The 21,209-nt window shown below is 37.4% G+C and overlaps 1 protein-coding gene across 1 annotated transcript in view; it reads right to left on the reverse strand.

The window, feature by feature from the left end:
* The window catches only part of LOC139712267 (nuclear distribution protein nudE-like 1-A), a 297,794-nt gene that overhangs the window by 166,031 nt on the left and 110,554 nt on the right, over positions 1 to 21,209 (reverse strand). The gene's annotated exons all lie outside the window — the stretch shown is intronic.

Below are 21,209 nucleotides of genomic sequence, written 5' to 3' on the forward strand. Positions count from 1 at the left end.
CCGATATCATCGGCCCTATTTTGATTGACAGATAACTTCAAAGGCTACGACACTACCACTCTATAAACTCATTTGTGATTGGCTGACAGTGTAAGGAAACGACTTCCAGCGTGAAAAAAGCTTCCCCACCTTTAACCAATCAGGAAAGCTTTCTCAAAGTCCAAGAAATTGTAGTGGCCCCACCCATGTTCATTTGCATTCAGACTGCAATGTATTGTGTACAGTTTTGCCATGTGTGGAGAACTTACACGAATCTGTATATGTGGGACTGTAATGGAGATCGCCGCGAGCGATGAAAAGATCGTACACGTGGGTCAATTTTCATCTATTTCATCTAAGTCAAAATAGTAAAACATGAAGTGAAAACATTCAAATTAGGGATTTCAACATCTCTGAATTCTGTGAAGGGGTATAGTTTCAGTAATATCGGCCTCATAAATGATCTGAAGAATAGATGAACACTGCACATTCGGTGCAGCAGTTGCAACTGTTTACTCAGCACTAACAGCAGTGCAATGGGTCTCTAGTTAGCCGGGGCCAGCGGGGCAGGTGTAGGGAGCAATAGGGTTACAGTAGCTTCCTGCTGGCGGCCTGAAGCTGTACAGTCTTGATGTTGGGGTATGTTTGACTGTTTATTATTATTACATGATGAAACCGTCACTATGCGAAACTTCAGTTCAATGCAGGTTTATCATAAAGAAAATGACTGCTGTGATAGTTAATTCTGTTTCAATAAGGAAAGTGCAGAAAGTCGTAGACTAGCATATGATGATCAACTGGAATGCATGGACACTCCAGCGTTGATATTTTCAATAACATTTTTTATCCTTAGATTATCTTATCATTATGGCATTATCATAGGACAAGATTGATATAAATTTGAAAGAAAAAAGCACAATTCAATTTATATTTTCAGCTTGACAAGTTACAAACACGCTTTGTCTACTTTCAGGCCAACATCACTCACAAAATCAGAAATTACACAAAATGTGTGAAATCTAGGTTGTAATTGCCACAGACTTTTGTTCATAAAATGAAAAGTACTGATGCTATTGATAGAAAAATCATAGCATCTGAAAGCTGAATAAATTCTCTACAACATCTATGAGACCTTTTTGTGATGCAAGCTCATGGTGTATGGAAAAATGAGGTGGTAACATGTAGAAATAAGTCTGCATTGATAATTATGTGACATAAGAGGGCGTCCTACTTAAAATTGAAGTGCGCCCTCACTCAGATTATTATGGAAAATGAAAGTTTAGACCATAAGCTTTCAAATGATGTATAACATGACACATTAATGTCAATAATAATAATCAGAAATGGCCATCAACAATCTTGTGTCTGTGCACTGCAAAATGTCTGAGCAGTCTGGCTACGGCGTATGTGACAGATATAGGGTTAACCTGGAATGCTGATCATCGCTAGGCGATTCAAAATAAATCTTTCCCAGCTTTGAACGATGCAAATTGCGCTGCTAGAGTTTGTACGCCCGCATGGTCGACAGCGCCCCCTTTGCCCACCATTTTGCAGTGCTGCGCCGACATTTCAAATCATGTCTGCCGTTTACGATTTCTGCGGCGTATACGATTAAAAAAAGGCTTCATTTTCGGTAAGTTGTGAAATCTGTATGTCAATATCGATAGTTAAAGACGGAAGCTAAATAAAGTTTTCATCCTACATAGTCTGAGTAACAAATATAGTTGGGATCCCACTTGAAGTGATGGCTGGTAGTACTGGCCTGTGCAAACCACGATTTTGAAATAGGATGCTCATATAAGTATGTGAGCATTCATATACTCAGTACACTTATTATCGACCCTATCTCTGACACATACATGTAGGCCAGGCCTGAACATTGGGACATTTTGCAGGGTGCAGACATGGGATTGTTGATGGCCAGTTCCGATTGTTACTATAAGAATGTACCATACTATACACAAACTTTTACATAATGTAATAATCTGAGTGAGGGCGCCCTAGTATTTCAAGTACGATGTCCTCTTACGCCACACAATTAAATCTCTGCGGACTTATTTCTACATGCTACCATCACATTTCTTCATATAACATGGTCTCGTATCCAAACAAGAGATATGATATAAATATTGTAGATAAGGTATTCAGCTTTTAGATGATTAAATTTTTTCCCCCGAGTAGCATGAGTACTTTTCATTTTATGAGCAAAACTTTGTGGCAATTACCGTAAAGTTCCGTGTATAAGACGCACCCGTGTATAAGACGCACCCCTACTTTCGGACCTAAAATAAAAAAAAAAAAAAAAACACGAAAATTTCCACGCAAATATTGCGTGTGTCATATATATTATTTCAGCTCAAAATTTCCCTAGAATGCAGCATGTATTTGCTCTATTTTTCGTTTCCTTTTATACTTTCTTTTACGGTATTCATCGAACATCGGCAAAATATGAAAGACGCAAAATGCGAGACTTGTCTCGGTACTCACTTGCTATTGTTTTGCCTTTCAATCGTGGTACATGTATCATCGTACTCATGAGTGTACAGTATGATCTTTGCTATCATACATAGGGTGTCTCGCATATTGATGCATGTCAAACTGGAAGGTTCATTACGAAAAATAAGAAAAACATCAACAAGTGTAGCAGAAGGATCGTACAGCGAGACGTACAATGCGTACGGTAATTACACTCACTGTTGTTTCGCCCGAACTGAACTATCACTATAGTCATTTTCTTGACGACAAACCCCTTTTACAATGCAGTTTCAGAAAATGACAGTTCACTATGTAACGATGATTAACCCTATTAAGCCCAAGCTATTTTGACCCCTCGCAGGCCCAAGGGGGGGGGGGGGGGGGGGCACATTGTGTCCCCCCCCCTATATAACTTTTTTATTATTTGATGTATCATCGTCATATTTGGCACATGGGTAGAGTAACTCATACTCTAAACGACCGTACATTTGAATTTTCTCAAGGTCACCCATGGAGGGCGCTATTTTCCAAAATATAAAGAAATACATAGGAAATATGCTAAAAACATGATTTTTCTGTATAATTTCTTTATCCCATTATATATGTCTTATTATAGAACAATCATTTTCATATTTGTCACAAATGATAAGCAAGTGGAATCTTATCATTTGTAATGGTTGAAATTTCTCAAGGTCACCACATGGGGGCGCTATTCATGTCAACATAATAATACATTACGAGACCTGAGATGAAATGTTTGGGATGGGTACATGTATAGTTATGACATTTTATATTTGCATAATAGTGGAATTTCAAGATTGCAAATTGATAATATGATAAACTAACGATATTGGAGGCATAACTTGGGTGTGGGAATCAAAATAACACAAAATCGAAGGGCAATCTTTAGAAAATATTATTGTTTTCAATTATCTCTATTATATTTATTGTTTTATGCCATTGTCACATTAAAAACAAAGGAAAAATAAGAAAAACTTTCCAGGACCATAATTACTTCAAATTTTGCTCCTTCAACAAATTTCAGCCAAGAAACACCCATTTCATCTACTGTAATGCTGTTAAATAAAATGGGAACAGAAAACAGATGCAAAATCTGACTGACATGGTTGTCATTTTATGGTTGCCATGGCAACCAGCAACATCAAATATAGCTAAATTATATATCAAAATGTTCACAATAAGATTTTAGGAAAAGTCACCAAATTTGGTTGAAATCGGATTAAGGGCGAAGGAGTGTCAAATGAAAATCTGGTAGCGGGGGCACAATGTGCCCCCCCCCCCTTGGGCTTTATAGGGTTAAACAGTCAAACATACTTCATCCTTGAGACTGTGCAGATGCTTCAGGCAGGAGGTTTACCCTATTACTCCCTACACCCTTACCCATTGGCCCCAGCTAGAGACCCATCCACTGCATGCGCACCTACATCAACAGCTGTACTGCATTTTCCACTGTCAATGCGAAGTATTCACCCAATCCATCTGAGCTTTACTAGATACTCATGAGACAGAAATAATGTAAATCATACCCCTTATTAAATTTGAGTTAAACATGTTAAAATCTCTATCCTTAATGTTTTCACTTCATATTTAGCTAATTTTACAGACATAAACTAGATGGAAATTCATCCGTGGTAAGGTCTTTTTCTCACCCATGAAGATTCCTGCTACAGTCCCACATATGGTACTACAGGTTGGTGCATGCTCTCCACGCATGAAGCCTATAAATGGCAAAAACTGTACACTGCACTGCAGTCTACATGCAAATGAACATGAGCAAGGCACCCACAACTTCTTGGTTGTTGAGAGGGCTTTCCTGATTGGTTGATGGTGGTGAAACTTTTTTCTTGCTAGATATCAATTCTTTACACTATCAGCCAACGGATGAGTTTACAAAGTGGTAGTACCAAAGCCTTTGGAGTAATCTGTCTGTCAAAATAGAGCTGATTAAATTGGGCAGTACATTCTGGTGACAGACTTACTGTAGGACCAATTAACCTGTTCTGTACGGGAACCTGGTGGCCTGTGTATTAAGTCAAAGGGGATTTCAGGATTCAGTGTGGAATGGGCTAAATTGGTCTTTGACAGAAATAGGGTTAAACCCAAGTCTCAATATTCATGGATGATATTCGTTATTCCAAAGGTTTATCAATCTAAAAATGAAATAAGGGTCTTCATTCTGAAGGTCTGTTATTCTGAAACACGCAAATTCTGTATGCCTAGAGGTTCATTAATCCAACAAGAGACCCGCGGGTCTAGCGCTCACCTGAGTATCGCAAGTTCACCTTTCACGCAGTCACTAATAATCTAAATTATTCACAGCTCTACCAAAATTTGACGAGGCATTCTCAAGTGGAAGATGAAAATGTACAATAAGGGCCCAATTTTTTCAAGATTCCTTAATTTGGGGGAATTGGGGCCCCCTGGGGCCCTCTGGGTGGGGCATGGTGCCCAGTTTGATAAATTGAGATCCTGACCACCTAGGGATGCTACCTGCCAAGTTTGACAAAAATCCATCATGAGGTTTTCAGGAAGAAGATGAAAATGTACAATTCAGGCCTCCATTTGGACCCTTCCAACCACCCCCCCCCCACCCCCAAGAGGGGCACCCCTGGATCTCCTATGAACAAACTTGAAACTACAGTCATTACTGTACTCACTCATAGTATTATCTCAGCTCTATAACTTCTGATTCTAGAGAAGATTTTTAAAGATTCCTTCATTTGGGGGGTTTGGGCCCCCTGGGGGCCCCCTGGGCGGGGCATGGTGCCCATTTTAACAAATTGAGATCCTAACCCCCTAGGGATGCTACCTGCCAAGTTTGGTGAAAATGGGTCATGGGGTTCTCAAGAAGAAGATAAAAATGTACAATTTAGGCCCCATTAGGACCCCTCCTCACCCCCACCCCCCCCCCCCTGGGTCCAAAGGGGGGCACCCCTGATTCTGCCATGAACAAACTTGAAACTACAGTCATCAATGTGCTAACTCATAGTATTAACCTACGTCTATCACTTCTGGTTCTAGAGAAGAAGATTTTTGCGGATTCCTTAATTTTGGGGGGTTTGGGCCCCCTGGGGGCCCCCTGGGTGGGTCATGGTGCCCATCTTAACAAATGGAGTTCCTAACCCCCTAGGGATGCTACCTGCCAAGTTTGGTGAAAATGGGTCATGGAGTTCTCAAGAAGAAGATGAAAATGTACAATTTAGGCCCCATTAGAACCCTTCCCCACCCCCCTCCCCTGGGTCCCAAGGGGGGCACCCCTGATTCTGCCATGAACAAACTTGAAACTACAGTCATCAATGTACTAACTCATATTATTAACTTAGCTCTATCACTTCTGGTTCTAGAGAAGAAGATTTTTACAGATTCCTTAATTTTGGGGGGTTTGGGCCCCCCTGGGGGCCCCCTGGGTGGGGCATGGTGCCCATTTTAACAAATTGAGTTCCTAACCCCCTAGGGATGCTACCTGCCAAGTTTGATGAAAATCGGTCTTGGGGTTTTCAAGAAGAAGATGAAAATGTAAAAAGTTTACGCACGACGCACGACGGACGACGGACGACGGACGACGGACGACGGACGACGCACGACGCACGACGGACGCCGGACGAAGGGCGATCGCAATAGCTCACTTGAGCCTTTGGCTCAGGTGAGCTAAAAATGAACTAGAAATGTCACTATGGTGACTGGCATACCTCCCCCATAATGCATGGTTCTCCCAATAGGTCTATAGTACGTCTTGACAATGTGTGATGACAGTTTTACATACTCAGCAAAACGATGAAATGACATGTGCGTCACAAATGTGTTGATTGTTCACTTTCCTTGAACTAGGTTTAATTGGATGAATTGTTCACGATATTGTTCACGAGAGCAGGTATGTGGGGATTTGAGGATTTTACTTGACCCCAGACCATTTTATCAGTGTATGTATTGAGTAATTTCAAGGTATGGAGAAAAAGTGTAATTTCAGCATTAAATAGTAAAATGTCAGCATTTTAACCTGGCCTTTGACCTTGATATTTGACCCAATGACACTAAAATTCCCCAAAGAATCACTGTCAAGCAGTACATGCATGAATATGTACTAAGGGAAGGGATATTTATTATCACTAGCATTCTACCACGGGATCCCGCACATTTGCAGTAGGACAATTTGCCGAACACACAATACGCGCTGAACGTCCTGCCACAGTAGGACGGGCATGATTTATTCTTTGTGTGCACGCAACTACGGGCAGATACTGTAAGTGGTGCACGCACATCCTTTCCCCCGTCGGGTCTTGCTCTGTTTTGTGACATGAACGACTTGCTGGCCAAGCAAATGCATGCACGATACACTCGTATACTGAAAATCTACAGTATCATGTTGTAGTGTATGTTTGGGTGGCTCGTGCTTCTTGGGGTAACGAACGGTGCGTTTCAATTTCTGAGTTCTCACGATCGTGACATGTACACTTTCTTTTGATCTCACCTCAGCAAAACTGCGGTTGTCAAAAACTTTCTTTCGAAATCACGCTCAGCAAAACTGCGTGTGACTTGTCTGCAATCTAGCAAATTCTTTGAGCTCTCTCCACCATGATCATGACATTTTTTGTTCGATCTCACGCTCAGCAAAACTGCGTGTGACTTCTGATTTTTTTGAGTTCTGTACAGCTTGATTATGACATGTGATGTGATGTAAACTTCATTCTATCTCATGCTTCGTCATAGTAAAGTTGGGCAAGCGTTTTGGAACAAGGAGAAAAAATGCTTGTCCGAATCAGGCAAGCAAATAATTTTGAAGCCATCCATCTTCCTGGTGCCAGGTAAAAATGTCAGAGGTAAAAATGTCAGAGGTAAAAATGGCAGAGGTAAAAATGGCAGAGGTAAAAATGGCAGATGTACAAATGGCAGAGGTAAAAATGTCAGAGGTAAAAATGTCAGAGGTGAAAATGTCAGAGGTGAAAATGTCAGAGGTAATAATGTCAGAGGTGAAAATGTCAGAGGTGAAAATGTCAGAGGTAAAAATGTCAGAGGTAAAAATGGCAGATGTACAAATGGCAGAGGTAAAAATGTCAGAGGTAAAAATGTCAGAGGTGAAAATGTCAGAGGTGAAAATGTCAGAGGTAATAATGTCAGGTGAAAATGTCAGAGGTGAAAATGTCAGAGGTAAAAATGTCAGAGGTAAAAATGTCAGAGGTTAAAAATGTCAGAGGTAAAAATGTCAGAGGTAAAAATGTCCAAGGAAATGTCAGAGGTAAAAATGTCACAAGTAATGAGAGCGATTTCATCAGAGGTAAACGTATGAAGAGCTTTTGAATAATAACCTAGCCAGAGCAAACTGTATTTATCGAATTATCAAATCCAAACTGCAGATTTGAAGAATATCTATGGAATAAAGTTTTAAAAAAGTTAGAGCACTCTCATTATTCTGAGTTTGATTCAAGTGCAGTGGCGTAATCTGTCTGTTCAGAGGAATATTAAACCAGCTAAGAGCCTAGTAGGCCTATGGGAAATTATTATTATTATTATTATCATTATTATTACTATCATTCATCATTATAAGGGGGTTCCAACAATGCTGCAAACCCCTTAAACAGTATAATCCTACGTTGTTTCGCCCAATGAAGTTATCACACACACAAACACATGTATACACACGCACAAACCCACTTTTGGTATAAACATATACTTCTATATGTGACCGTGCACCTCAAAACGAACATAAAGTCGCACGCACTGATTTTGCGTGAGGACTGAAAATAGGTGAAATGGGTCAACCTAGCCGAACTTGACTTTTTCATATTTTCTTAAAGAGCGGGTCTTCTTTTACATTATGCTAAAATTTGGTATCATAAACAGGCAGGAAAGTGTGTCTTTTTAGCAGTTTATCTCGAACATTTTTGGTAGAATAGTGTGATTAGGTGTGTCTTTAGAATCCCTTTTTCATTTCTGAAAAAAACTTTGTCCACACTCTTCACTTTCAACTCTAATACCTTTTGAAAGGATAGTGCTACTGCTTTGAAAGTTGACATTAATTATGAAAAGAATGTGTTAATGAGGCATGCTTTATTTCAGTTTAATCTGATAATCTCTCCATTGTTGTTACTCTGGTGGTTTACTTCCTGTTTTTGTCCCATTCATCGTACAGCCAGCACGGTTTGGTAAAGATTAAGCGCTTGAATAGACACTGTACTTCAGAGCCTCTTTTCTCAGTTCACACTTTTCCTAAGTTCGTACTTTCTTTCCAATATTAAGATAGGTTAGAAGAGTCCATTTGATTTGAGTTATACATCATTTTAAAGCTTAAAGTCTGCTCTTTCAGCATATGGTCTTCACTAAAAATTCATGTCTGGCGACTTTTTGTTTGTTTTGAGGTGCAGGGTCACATATGCAGATATACATACTCTCACATACACACTCTTACACAAACGAATTCCGCTCACGTCCAGGCTAGTATATATTTTTCATTTTTTGTATTTTTTTTTTCATTGTTTAGTGTAAAGAAGTGAAGGAGACATAGTCGAAGCAAACCGCTACTTTTTCACCTGTTCTATGTTATTTTCTCACATTCAGGTTTCGTAGGAGCCTATTTATCTCACAAGGCCTGATCACGACATAATGCAGAAGTAAAAATACAAAACGCAAAAAACAAACTACAGCAGATGTATCGGCAGACACAAGTAAGCTCTTGCAAAATATTTTATTACATTGTTCAAGTATCACATGGCGCAAAAACAAATATCTCGAAGTTTAATGAACACTTTGTGGTCACTTTACAAACTTATGCCTATTAAAACTGGAGACAAACTTTAGCAATAGACTGTTCTAGTGAGAGTAAAACCGATAATTTGCCATGGGATTTCTTTCAATTATTGTTGAACGAATCCGCAGGCGAAAAAAAAAATGAAAATGTTTGATACCTTTCAAACTTAGCTGTTGCTCCAAAGTCAGATTCCATTATGTTTAAAGGGTGTGTGTAGTTCTGGTTGAGGTGAGGATTTAGGTTTTAACGTTTTGCGAGATATTCAGAAACCACTCTATAAGATGTCAAAGAGCATGCAACTCTAAATGGTATCAAAAATTTATTGATGAAAATCGGTTTTGAAATGGCTGAGATATCCAAAAACAAGGTGAAACAAAGAGATCCTAATAAAAGGCATGGCCTGTCGCCTTTTATTATTATCACTTTTTTGGATATCTCAGCCATTTGAAAACCAATTTTCATCAAATAAACATTGAATCCTTCTTAAAATTACATGCTCTTTCATATTTCATAAGAGGTTTCTCATTATCTCACTTAGGAATGTTCAAAACATGAATCCCCACCTCAACCAGTACTGTACAGTTCCTTTAACATAGTAAATTTATCAACATGGTATGTTGCTAAAGATTGGTAGATTCAGCCTCCGAGAATGACATTGTTCTCTGGTTATACAACAACAGTAAGAAAACTTCACTAAAAAGTAATATGAATCTTTCAGTTGAAATTACAAAAGGGGAGTAACAAAAATATACAGGCTCAAAATTCATTAATATTTGTTAGCAAAAATATGGATATACCCAGGTGTCAAACCAAGATTTTACCATTCTGATCGTTAAAAACATTTCATGAGATTCACATTTTTTTTTTTCGAGGGGGGGGGGGGGGTAGTTAAGTAGTATGTAGCACAGGAGTGTAAGAACATTCGGGGCTCATGATTGACTTCCAGATTTTGATTTATAATGTACGCATTCAAAAACTGTTTACAAATTTTAATAATCTATGTGACTATACAGATTGCACCATGTCAGTTTAAAGGTGAGAACTAATGCTACTCGTTTTAAGTCACTGAATTTGGCAGAGTTTGTACTACAGGGCCATTTAATTTACACTTGCTTGGAAAGACCACAATGTTATGAAAACTGTGGCACTTTGATGATTAGATGCAAATAGATAAACGACAATATTACGGTGAGCTTACACTATACAGGGTGGCCCAAAAAATGGAACAGCAGGTTTTTAGGACTTTGCTGGGATAAAATGCGATAGTATTTTAGCTTGTTGGTGAAGCATCCATTCTTCATTGAAATAACATCAGAATCAATTTGTTGGAGAACTCTTTATTTTATTAGCACACAATGCTATCAGTACGTATCTGGGTGGAAATCACTGATATCTCTATGGAAGAACAAGATCAGTGGCGGAAATGAGCTGCATGCTTGGCGGAGGTCTGCGCTTTCAGAGTGCTTCTCTATTTTTTTAGGTGATCCGAGTATCCTCTCGGATCACCTTCTGTATCTGTACGGATTCTTTGTTGGTTCTTCTTCTTCTTTATTTCTGGACAAAAGTTGTGCATCTACTTACTCAAAAAGTTTGCAGAGTATCGATTTCAAACTCATACCATATATGTATCATGTCCCAAAGACGACAAATCTAATGTATCATCGTGATTGGTCAATCGTGACGTCACTATGACGTCACTATATGAAAACACATTTTCATTTATATCTCACTAATAGAATAGAATTTTTTAATGAAATTTACGTCACATATATTTCAGGTCAAGCGCATTCTACTCATATTCTCAAAATGTATATCTATCATTAAAACGCGCGCATATGCGTGCGTTGAAATATTTGTATGCTTCAATCGAGCTCAAATTTTTTTTGCACACGTTTCAGACCATTTGGAGCATTTTTTGAAAAATTGAAAAAATTGGACAGACGCGTATGCGCGCGCGCATACACACACGCACAGCTCATATGCAACAGAAATTTCCCGTTTCTTCACACTTATCGGATGCCTGACATGTCAAGGAATATTTCTACCAAATTTGAAGTCAATCCGCCTCAATATGACGTCATACGGGCCCGTCACAGTTGAAATTCCATGCGCGCGTCAATGGCGATATATACAGTGCAAATATGCCAAAAAACCGCCAATTTTAAATCCGATTTTACTCGTCAGGATGGACGGTGACCCCTCATTTTCTTTGTATATTTTGAAAGCTGATGAGTTGTACATGTCATTTCATGGGTTGGCGATACTGAAAAAATGATTAAAAGATATCAAATTTCTTATCAAAGTAAAAAAAGAAAATTTTCAAAATGACGTCATCAAATTTCAAGTTTACTCAAGCGCATCTCACTTATCCTTTGTCCAGTTACACCCAAATTTCAATATGTTGTAGCTTATTTGATGGTCTTTCAGTCATATAATAACAACATTTTGATTGGATGACAGCATCACCTCGTAAAAAGGGATTGAAAGTAACCTTGTCAAATTTGACCAGTTTACGTGTTATCTCTATGGGAGTGCAGTTTATCTGGAAATGAAAAGTGACATGACAATCTTTATCGAGTACTAGCTCACTTATGCTTTGGTGAATTTCACCCATATTTTAGTATGTTGTAGCTGAGACTTTGGGCTATCGTAAGTGTGCCCTTCGTTTTTTCATACGGAGTCGGGATCACGTCCAAAAACTTGGTTGAAATTAAAGCTTATCTTCGATGTATTTTCATATTCGTTTCTTTTTGCAACTTTCTTTGCAATAACTGAAGAAAAACAAGCCTTATCAGCCCAATATTTTGCACATGTTTAGTTCATGTCACGTACATTATTTCATAAAACAACAACTACTTGTGTAAATTAGGGTCAAAGGGAATCTTTCTTTATTTCTTTCTCCTCAAAAATTGTGTAGAGGTTAGCTCAGAAAGTGCATTGCCTATGAATGTCAAACTTATACCATATATATGTATCATGTCCCAAAGACGACAGATCAAGTAAAATCACAGTGATCAGTCGACCGTGACGTCACTATGACGTCATTATATGAAAACACATTTTCATGATTATCTCATTAATAGAATGGAATTCTTCAATGAAATTTACGTCACATATATTTAAAGTCAAGCGGATTCTACTCATATTCTCAAAATTCATATTTATTTTAAAACGCGAGCGTTGAAATATTTGTATGCTCAAATCGAGCTCAAAATTTTTTTGCACACGTTTCAGACCATTTGGAGCATTTTTTGAAAAATTGAAAAAATTGGACGGACGCGTACGTGCGCGCACATATTCGCATACACAGCTCATATGCAATAGAAATTTTCAGTTTTTTCACACGGATCGGATGTCCAAAATGTCAAGGAATATTTCTACCAAGTTTCAAGTCGATCCGACTCAATATGACGTCATACGGGCCCGTCAAATTCAAAATTCCGCGCGTGCGTCAATGGGGATACACAGTGCAACTATGCCAAAAAACCGCCAATTTTAAATCGGATTTTACTCGTCAGGATGGACAGTGACCCCCCATTTTCCCCCACATATTCTGAAAGCTGATGAGTTGTACATGTCATTTCATGGGTTGGCAATGCTGACAAAATGATTAAAAGATATCAAATTTCTTAATAAAGTAAAAAAAGTAAATTTTCAAAATGACGTCATCAAATTTCAAGTTTACTCGAGCGTATCTCACTTATCCTTTGCCAATTTTCACCCAAATTTCAATATGTTGTAGCTTATGAAATGTTCTTTCATAAATGTATAAACATAATTTTGATTGGATGACGGCATCACCTCGTAAAAATGGATTGAAAGTAAGCTTGTCAAATTTGACCAGCTTACGTGTAATCTCTATGGGAGTGCAGTTTTATGGAAATGAAAATTGACATCACTATCTTTATCGAGCACTAGCTCACTTATGCTTCGGTGAATTTCTCCAAGATTTTGATATGTTGTAGCTGAGACTTTGGGCTATCGTAACTGTGCCCTTCGTTTTTTTCATACGATGTCGGGATCACGTCAAAAAACTTACTTGAAATTAAAGTTTATCTTCGATGTATTGAAATATTTTTCTTTTTGCAACTTTATGTGCAATAACTCAAGAAAAACATACCTTATCAACACCATATTTTGCACATGTTTACTTCATGTCACGAACATTATTTCATAAAATAACAACTACTTGATCAGACGCCATCTTGGGTATGTAAATTAGGGTCAAAGGTTATAGATGTTTCATACTGTATCTTAGTGAATACATGTCCTTTCTTTCCCATATTTTGCACACGTAAAGACCATGTTACAAGGATCATTTCACAAAATAACCACTTTTTGCTCAGATGCCATCTTGTTTGTGCAAATTGGGGTCAAATGTCATATGTACTTCTTTCTGTATCTTCGTTATGACGTGTTATCTCTATGGGAGGGAATTTTTTAAATGTGAAAATTGACATGATTGTCTTTATCGAGCACTAGCTCACTTACCCTTCGGTGAATTTCTCCCAGATTTTAATATGTTGTAGCTGAGACTTTGCGCTATCGTTACGTGCCCTTCATTTTTTCATACGATGTCGGAATCACGTTAAAAACCTTGGTTGAAATTAAAGCTTATCTTCGATGTATTCAGATATTTCTGTCTTTCCAATAACTCAAGAAAAACACGTCCTATCACCCCTATATTTTGCACATGTTTAGTTCATGTCACGTACATTATTTCATGAAATAACAACTACTTGATTGGACAATATCTTGGGTATGTAAATAAGGGTCAAAGGTCATAAATGTTGCATTTTGTATCTTGGTGAATACCTGTCCTATCTTTGCCATATTTTGCACACGTATATAGACGATGTCGCAAGAATCATTTCACAAAATAACCACTTTTTCCTCAGATGCCATCTTGGGAGTGTAAAGGTGGGTCAAAGGTCATATGTATTCGTTGCTGTATCTTTGTTATTCAGTGTATACAGAATTTGGTACCAAAGATGGCAGATATGACTCCCTTTTCTAAATGAGAATCCAAACATCACACGGCCAATGTCTCTAAACACAGATGAAACTTGTATTGTCATGCCTATTGCGATCAGGACTTGAATCATTGATTTAAAAAAATCGGATCACCTTAATTTGTCAGTGATGACAAATTACAATCTCTAGTTTTTTCTGGAACCGCTTTAGTAAAAAGTATTTCAGGGGTTTGCAAAAGTGATAGGGTCTATTATAAATTATTTGTACAGTATTTTGAAATGCTAGGCAAGATAGAAATATGGGCAATTCCATGAAAAATGTTACCCGAGGGTGGAAAAATGAAAATCAAGAAACAACTTTGTTTTACCCTGGAAAGTATTCAGGAAGGGTCATATCAATCTGATATGATGAAAAAATTTGGTACAATTTGGAAAAAATGTAATTTTTTAGGTATTGAAATTGTGTGTTTTTTCTAAGACATTGCAGAAAAATTCAGTATAATTTGCATGTAACTCTTCTGAAGTAGAAATTTTCCCTATAAAATGACTTTCAGGCAACCATTTTTGTGCTATGATAAAGCTGATGACTCATTTTTACATCATTCTTCTTGGTATCGAAAGAAAGTAATTCTTACTTAAAAGATGAGCATTTCAATCTTTTTAATTTCCACCTCTTTCAAAGTGTAATGTCCGTAACGTTTTAGATGTAAAAGTTCTCGTAACACACTATGTTTTGGTCTAATTTTGTTCTAAATTCAAACGCAAAGCTAAAATGTGATATCACACAACATATCCACACAGTTTTTTCGGGAACCTGCATAATTCCTTGTAGAAAGCGTTACGGACATTACATAACCAAAGCGTTACGGACATTACACATTTGTGGCAAAAGTATTAGCTACATGCGATTGTTAGGAATAGATTGGATTCTACCCTAAAATGTTGATATCTGTCAAAATGAATGCCCTAGCCCTTGCATGAAAATTGATTTGGGACTTTACTCAGCAACGAGTGCAGTGTTTTGACAAGGTTTTGACTAATCTTCTGCATTCCTCTACAATCTTATTTCTTGTGTCTACTTAATTCTACCATGATATACGTGAACATGGATGCAAGCTATCTTACAGCAACAGCACATCAAGTAGAGTAATTATACAAATTGTATGATGATGGCAAGAATGTATGTTAAATCATTGTTAAAGAAGAGAAAGAGTCAAAAACATCTGTGGACAAGGCCTTTTACACAATGTATGGTCAGTTGCAGTCTGACTTGTCTGTTAAGGAAATACAGTCCAACCTCAATATCTAACCATGTCGTGAATGGTAGCCATCTGGATAAAATGATATTGCTGGATAAGGGAGATATGCTCATATGTAAGCAAATTGTGAAGGATATCATTGACTATTCAATATTATAATTTACTTGAAAATTTAATGTTTTTATTATTCAATAATGTGGAAATCAACTGGAATGTGAATGAAATACAGTACACTTCCTCATTATTCCTTCCAGCAACAGTATTTTGGTTGGTAGAAATATAATGTTGTACCATAGCAATGAATTAACATTTATGTCCTGAATCACAATTACTTTGTAAAGAGTAAAAAAGTGTTATGTACTTTTAGTCATATTTTGCACCGAATTATGCAAAGAAAATCATGTGCCAGTCCATTCGGGGATATGGATAATAGAGCAATCCACAAAAGTGATTGCTGGATAACTGAGGTTGGACTTTACAGTGTATGTAATGAGGATAGTCCATCGATTATGAAATTTCTGAAAAGACAAGGATCCATGAATATTTCTTTGAGTGTAGTGAAGGAGAGCCATTTTTAGAAACAGGATGGAATCATAGTATTAGACCCCTCTCCAACAACTGGTCAAGAACACTTTTCTTGCTTCCAATATGATTTGGAAGCAGAATAAACAGCATTCTCCAAAACAGACTTTTCTGACCCTGGAAAAGACTGTTGTACGTCAACAAACTGTAGGGAAAAAGAGAAAGTAAAACTAAACATTCATTGTATATGTTGAACCATTATTTCATATGATTTTGATTATGCATTAGTTTTGATTATAATAAAAGTTGTTTATTCATGCAGAGTTATGCTCAGTGATGGCTATGTAGATGTGAATAAAAAGTGTAATGTCCGTAACATTTCTTTAGAATTACATTTTGAGTACTTAAAAGTTTGAATATCATAATAGAAAGTCAAAAGGCTGATCTATATGTTATTTATAGATCACAACTGTATTTCAGGCATTAAATAAGTTGATTAAATTCCAAGATGATAGAAAAGTCCACAAATTGTTAAAGGAGGGCTCCATACCGACCAAATAGTCCTCAAATTGGCAATTCCTGAAATAAAAGATCTCATGAAAGGGCTATAGTAGCATCGTCCAATGTGTATTGATTACCATCCAGTGAAAAGGATAAAAAATATTAATACTTGCATGTAACTCCTGCCACTTAATGAAAGTGGACAAATCTGTAATGTCCGTAACGCTTAGAATGTAATGTCCGTAACGCCACAATTTTGGTTCTAGGAGGTACATGTGCCATCTATTTCACTAAATTTGATTTTATTTTCTTTAAATATTTCTTTACCTTCCAATTTATTCCTACATTGGTCTAATTATGTGCTTAAACTCACAGACTTTTCAATGAGTGTATAGGCATGCAAAAAGTCATGTCCAAAAAATGTAATGTCCGTAACGGCCAACATTTTATGCAGTAAGTGCCACATGGTGCGGTGAAATGGATTGAAATTTTCACTGTTTATGATTTAGCCTCATATGTGAGTGATTCCATTATATGAGTTCAGAATGAAAATATTTTGTTATCTTAATGACCTTTTGAAGTTGCAAATTTTGTCTGAAATGTAATGTCCGTAACGCTGGAACTGCCCATATGTCGATTTCATGAGGGTCACCTTTTTGAGAACAGGGGTGACTTCTGCAATTTTGCCACCCTTTACATGACACGTGCAATAAAACCTTTCCGTGTGTTTTCTCGCGCATGTATACTTTTTTTTTTCGTTTTAATGTTTGGGTAATTCCATGGGGTTGGGACTGAAATTGTGACATACAAGTTGAAAATTCAAGTTGGGTAAATTGAAATTTTCTTTTTCCCCCTGATTTGTTACTCCCATTCTTCAACTTATTCCACTAGAAATCTGTTTATTACTTCGCACACTTTCAGTCAGCATGGGTAAACAGGTATGACAAATACCTACGTTACATGGACTTCATTTTGTGACATCCTCAATAATTTTGTGTTCTGAAATGATAACAATGAACATATCCCAGTTTTTTTCCACCATAACACATCAACATTTTATCTGACAGGCACATGAGATCATTATTAGTAAGATTGTCCATTCTGATATCAACTGCAAGACACTTTTATTAACATGTTTTTTCTACAAACCATTTACAATTTTAACCAAAGGTTTAACTTTTTCCTCAAGAGTGACACAATAACAATATTCTTTAAAAAACTACAGTCGAAGCAAGTGAGTTGTATGGACATTCAAGTGAAAACATGATTTTATTGTTATCATCAGGGGTTTTCGTACTACAACCTTGTCCACAGTATACTACCTATGTTACACGGACAGTATGTCTTCGTAACATAGGTACATTACGACATATCAACTGATTTCCTTTGTTGTGGTGTCAGATGTTAGAACCTACACACATAGACTTTATGTATGTTCCCATGAATAACACTAATGTAACAGTTCTTTGGAATTATACCTGCTGTATACCTTTGGAACAATACCTATGTTACACAGACTTCAATTCTTTGTAACTCTGGTATGAAAGAAGGTAGACTTAATAATAATAAGAAGAATGATGTCGAGCCTTGCACAATTTGACCTTATATACTCTGACTAACAACTTCATCAACTGTCAACTCAACTATGAAAACTAATAAAGAGAAATCATACAAGTTTTCTTGTCTTCTCCATGTTCTTTGTTTGAAGTTAATTTCTGCTCTTTTCTACAATGTCCATTTTCCCTCCGTGCAGTTTTCTTTTTGTCTAGTTTGTTATGTTCGCTCTTCTTTGGTGTTGCTTTGTCAGCTTCCTCTCTCTGTTTGTGGAGTGCTGTAGCTGTGCCCTTTTCACTCTTTCACGTAGTTTAATTACGTAGCGGCGGCAGAGGAGGAGCCATGGCAGATTCATCGACAAACTGGACAAAAGGTGTGAAGAGAAATAAAATGAAAGAATTAACAGAAAATTTGTGTCTGTGTACTCTTTATATTCCTGTTGATGTATCTGTGTATATGAATGGAATTAAATAATTTGGACAATTTTGCTTACCTTTCTACCTCTTGTCATACCAGTTGGCTACAGTTCCATGTGTACCATCCACCACCAAAAAAAAAAAAAAAAAATATGGGTTACGCTTAAAATGATGTACAGCAGTAATGTTAATAATATTAATAATAATATAGCATGTAAAAAATCATTTTCATATTCTACGCTAATTTTTTTTTTCACTTCTATGTAAGCTAGCAAGGCTAAGGGCAGGGCGCTGCCCCCAGTGTCTTGGCTAGGGTTAGGGATAGGGCTAGGTTTACGGTTACGGTCCTATTCCAAATAGACCTCAAACAAAATACTAGGCCCCCCTTTTTTTTACGGTACTCAATCCCCATCAAATTCAAAATTTTTGCCCTCTTTTTAGGATAGGATAGACCAATAATATGCCAATTTTGATTGCGGTACATATGGAACTATTTCCTACCAATTACCTACCCAAAATGAATACGAAACTGGCATTTTAGCTTTGAGACTTTACAGTGGGTGAACGTGGAATGGAAACAGTGAACCCATGTACTGCTTCATCAGAGCACCGTAAAGCCATCTAACACTATTAACAGGTCAGTGAAATCTTGGAAAGGAAAACACTGACATTGTAACTCTGTTCAAGAGAAAGAATCTAACAGCTCTTAATTCCCAAAATATCAACAACAAAATTGGGCAAACTCTTTCTTTAGCTCAGACGCAGTCTGGACGTCTACGTATTCCAACTTCATAGTACCGTACTAACGTTCAGCACATCTACTTGGTAGATACGAATGACATAAGGTCCAAAATTCACAAGAATCGGGAGGTAAAATAATGTTATATTGCCGTGAAGATACACTGGACATACTTTTGTACGGTTTTCTAAGAGAGGAACACATGCTCCTTTTGCAGAGACGGGCATAAAAGGGGAAATTTGGCGATCACAATTACGAACATGGACAAGTAACAAATATCTCAGTATGTGGGACTACAGCGTGTTAACAGCATCATCGTCCACCGTATATTTGGCCAGTTCAGTGGTTTTAATATCGTTTTTTTCCTCCAATACAGTTTACAAAATGTGACAAAAGTTATTTACTTCGTAAAATAGCGTACAAGCTTACTGATTGACATCGGAAACATTGAAATTCCCGATCGGAAACATCGAAATTCACGTACCGATGTCACACGGACTGCAGCAGAAAAACGGGTCTTGCGCCGTCCAGGTAGGTGTGAACGGGCTGTAAGTGGTCTTCCCGCCGTTATGGAAGTACTGCCAGTGACGTAAATACGATTGCTGAAGTTAGTAGCTCTTCTTTTTATCGCGAGCGCGACTTTCTTATCCGATGTTACACGAAGAGGCCGGACTTCGGACGGAAGTACGGTAATATGTTCTGTGTTTTCTCTTTTATTTGGAGCTTTTTGATGCTAATTTTTGGACAATAATACTCCTAAAATATGAGTCTAATTATAGAAATCAAGTTTCTGATCATATTATGATTACATGTGTATGTAAAACCATGCAATACCGATGTTACAACAAAAATCGCCGCGGACTTCGTTTGTAACATCGGTATGAGGTTGCTTCAAGATGCTCTGGTGTTCTTATTTTGTAACACATGTTTATGTGCCTTATAGTCTTTGTAGAAGTCACCTTGCCTCTCTTAATTATGATAGGCATAATGCTGAAAGGTTGTGTATTTCTGTATTACATTGCCATGAAAATGGCATATATTTTTGTCACAACTGGTACCACAAAAAAACCATGAGACATCAACAATGAAACAGTCACAGACAAAATAAATTTGTACACAGGCTTGTTTTTTATTCATCAAATAATTCTTCACACATCTCTCTCCAAGAATAACCACAAACAACAAGCAATTATTTGATAAAATTTTCAGAATATGACTTTTATTCCCTGCACAACATGAAAATCTAGAGCAGGCCCAACCCCATGGAATGACCCACATATAAAACATTTTCGTGTAATTAATGATTTGTTTAACCCCTAATTTTGGGGGAAATGGGACATCAAGCGGGGAGAAATGAGACAACCTGGAGAGAAATTGGATAACCATCATGACCAAAGTAGGATTTACATGTGCCGCGGGGAGAAATGTAACACTGCCCTATTAAATTTCTCCCAGTGGCAACAGAAACAGTAAAGGATCCCTGCCAGTTTTTCATACCTCCATGTCTGTTATCAAGCAATTTCATTTTCAGAAGTTTGCACACTTATTAAAATACCTATTAACATAGTATAGGATCTACCAGATCTATAGTAAGTTTGATATTTTACTGACAAGATACCTGTAGAGCTGTATAGTGGTTAATATGTCCATTTTCAGGTGTACCGAGGCTCATCTTTTTACTGATATAATTCGATTGTTGACTGGCCGTGCATTTTTCAAGTTACATGAGTGTCCCATATTTCTCCCCGTGTCCCATTTCTCCCCGGTCTCCCCCATGCTTTATTTCAGGAGAAGGCACGAAAAGCGCGTATTGCGAGAAAGGTGTCAGAAACATGAAGAAACTAGAAATGTCGCTATGGCGACTGGTATGCCTCCGCCATAATGCATGATTCTCCTAATTAGGTCTAGATAGTATATGTGGACAATGTGTGATTACATTTTCACAAAATTGGCAAAATATTAAAATGACAAGTTTGTCACAAATGTGTTGAATATTCACCTTCCATGACCTAGGTTTAATTGGATAAA

Source organism: Diadema antillarum, unplaced genomic scaffold, assembly GCF_040938485.1.
Source record: "Diadema antillarum isolate AM-2024a unplaced genomic scaffold, OU_Dant_1.0 seq00001781_RagTag, whole genome shotgun sequence".
NCBI classification, from domain to species: domain Eukaryota; kingdom Metazoa; phylum Echinodermata; class Echinoidea; order Diadematoida; family Diadematidae; genus Diadema; species Diadema antillarum.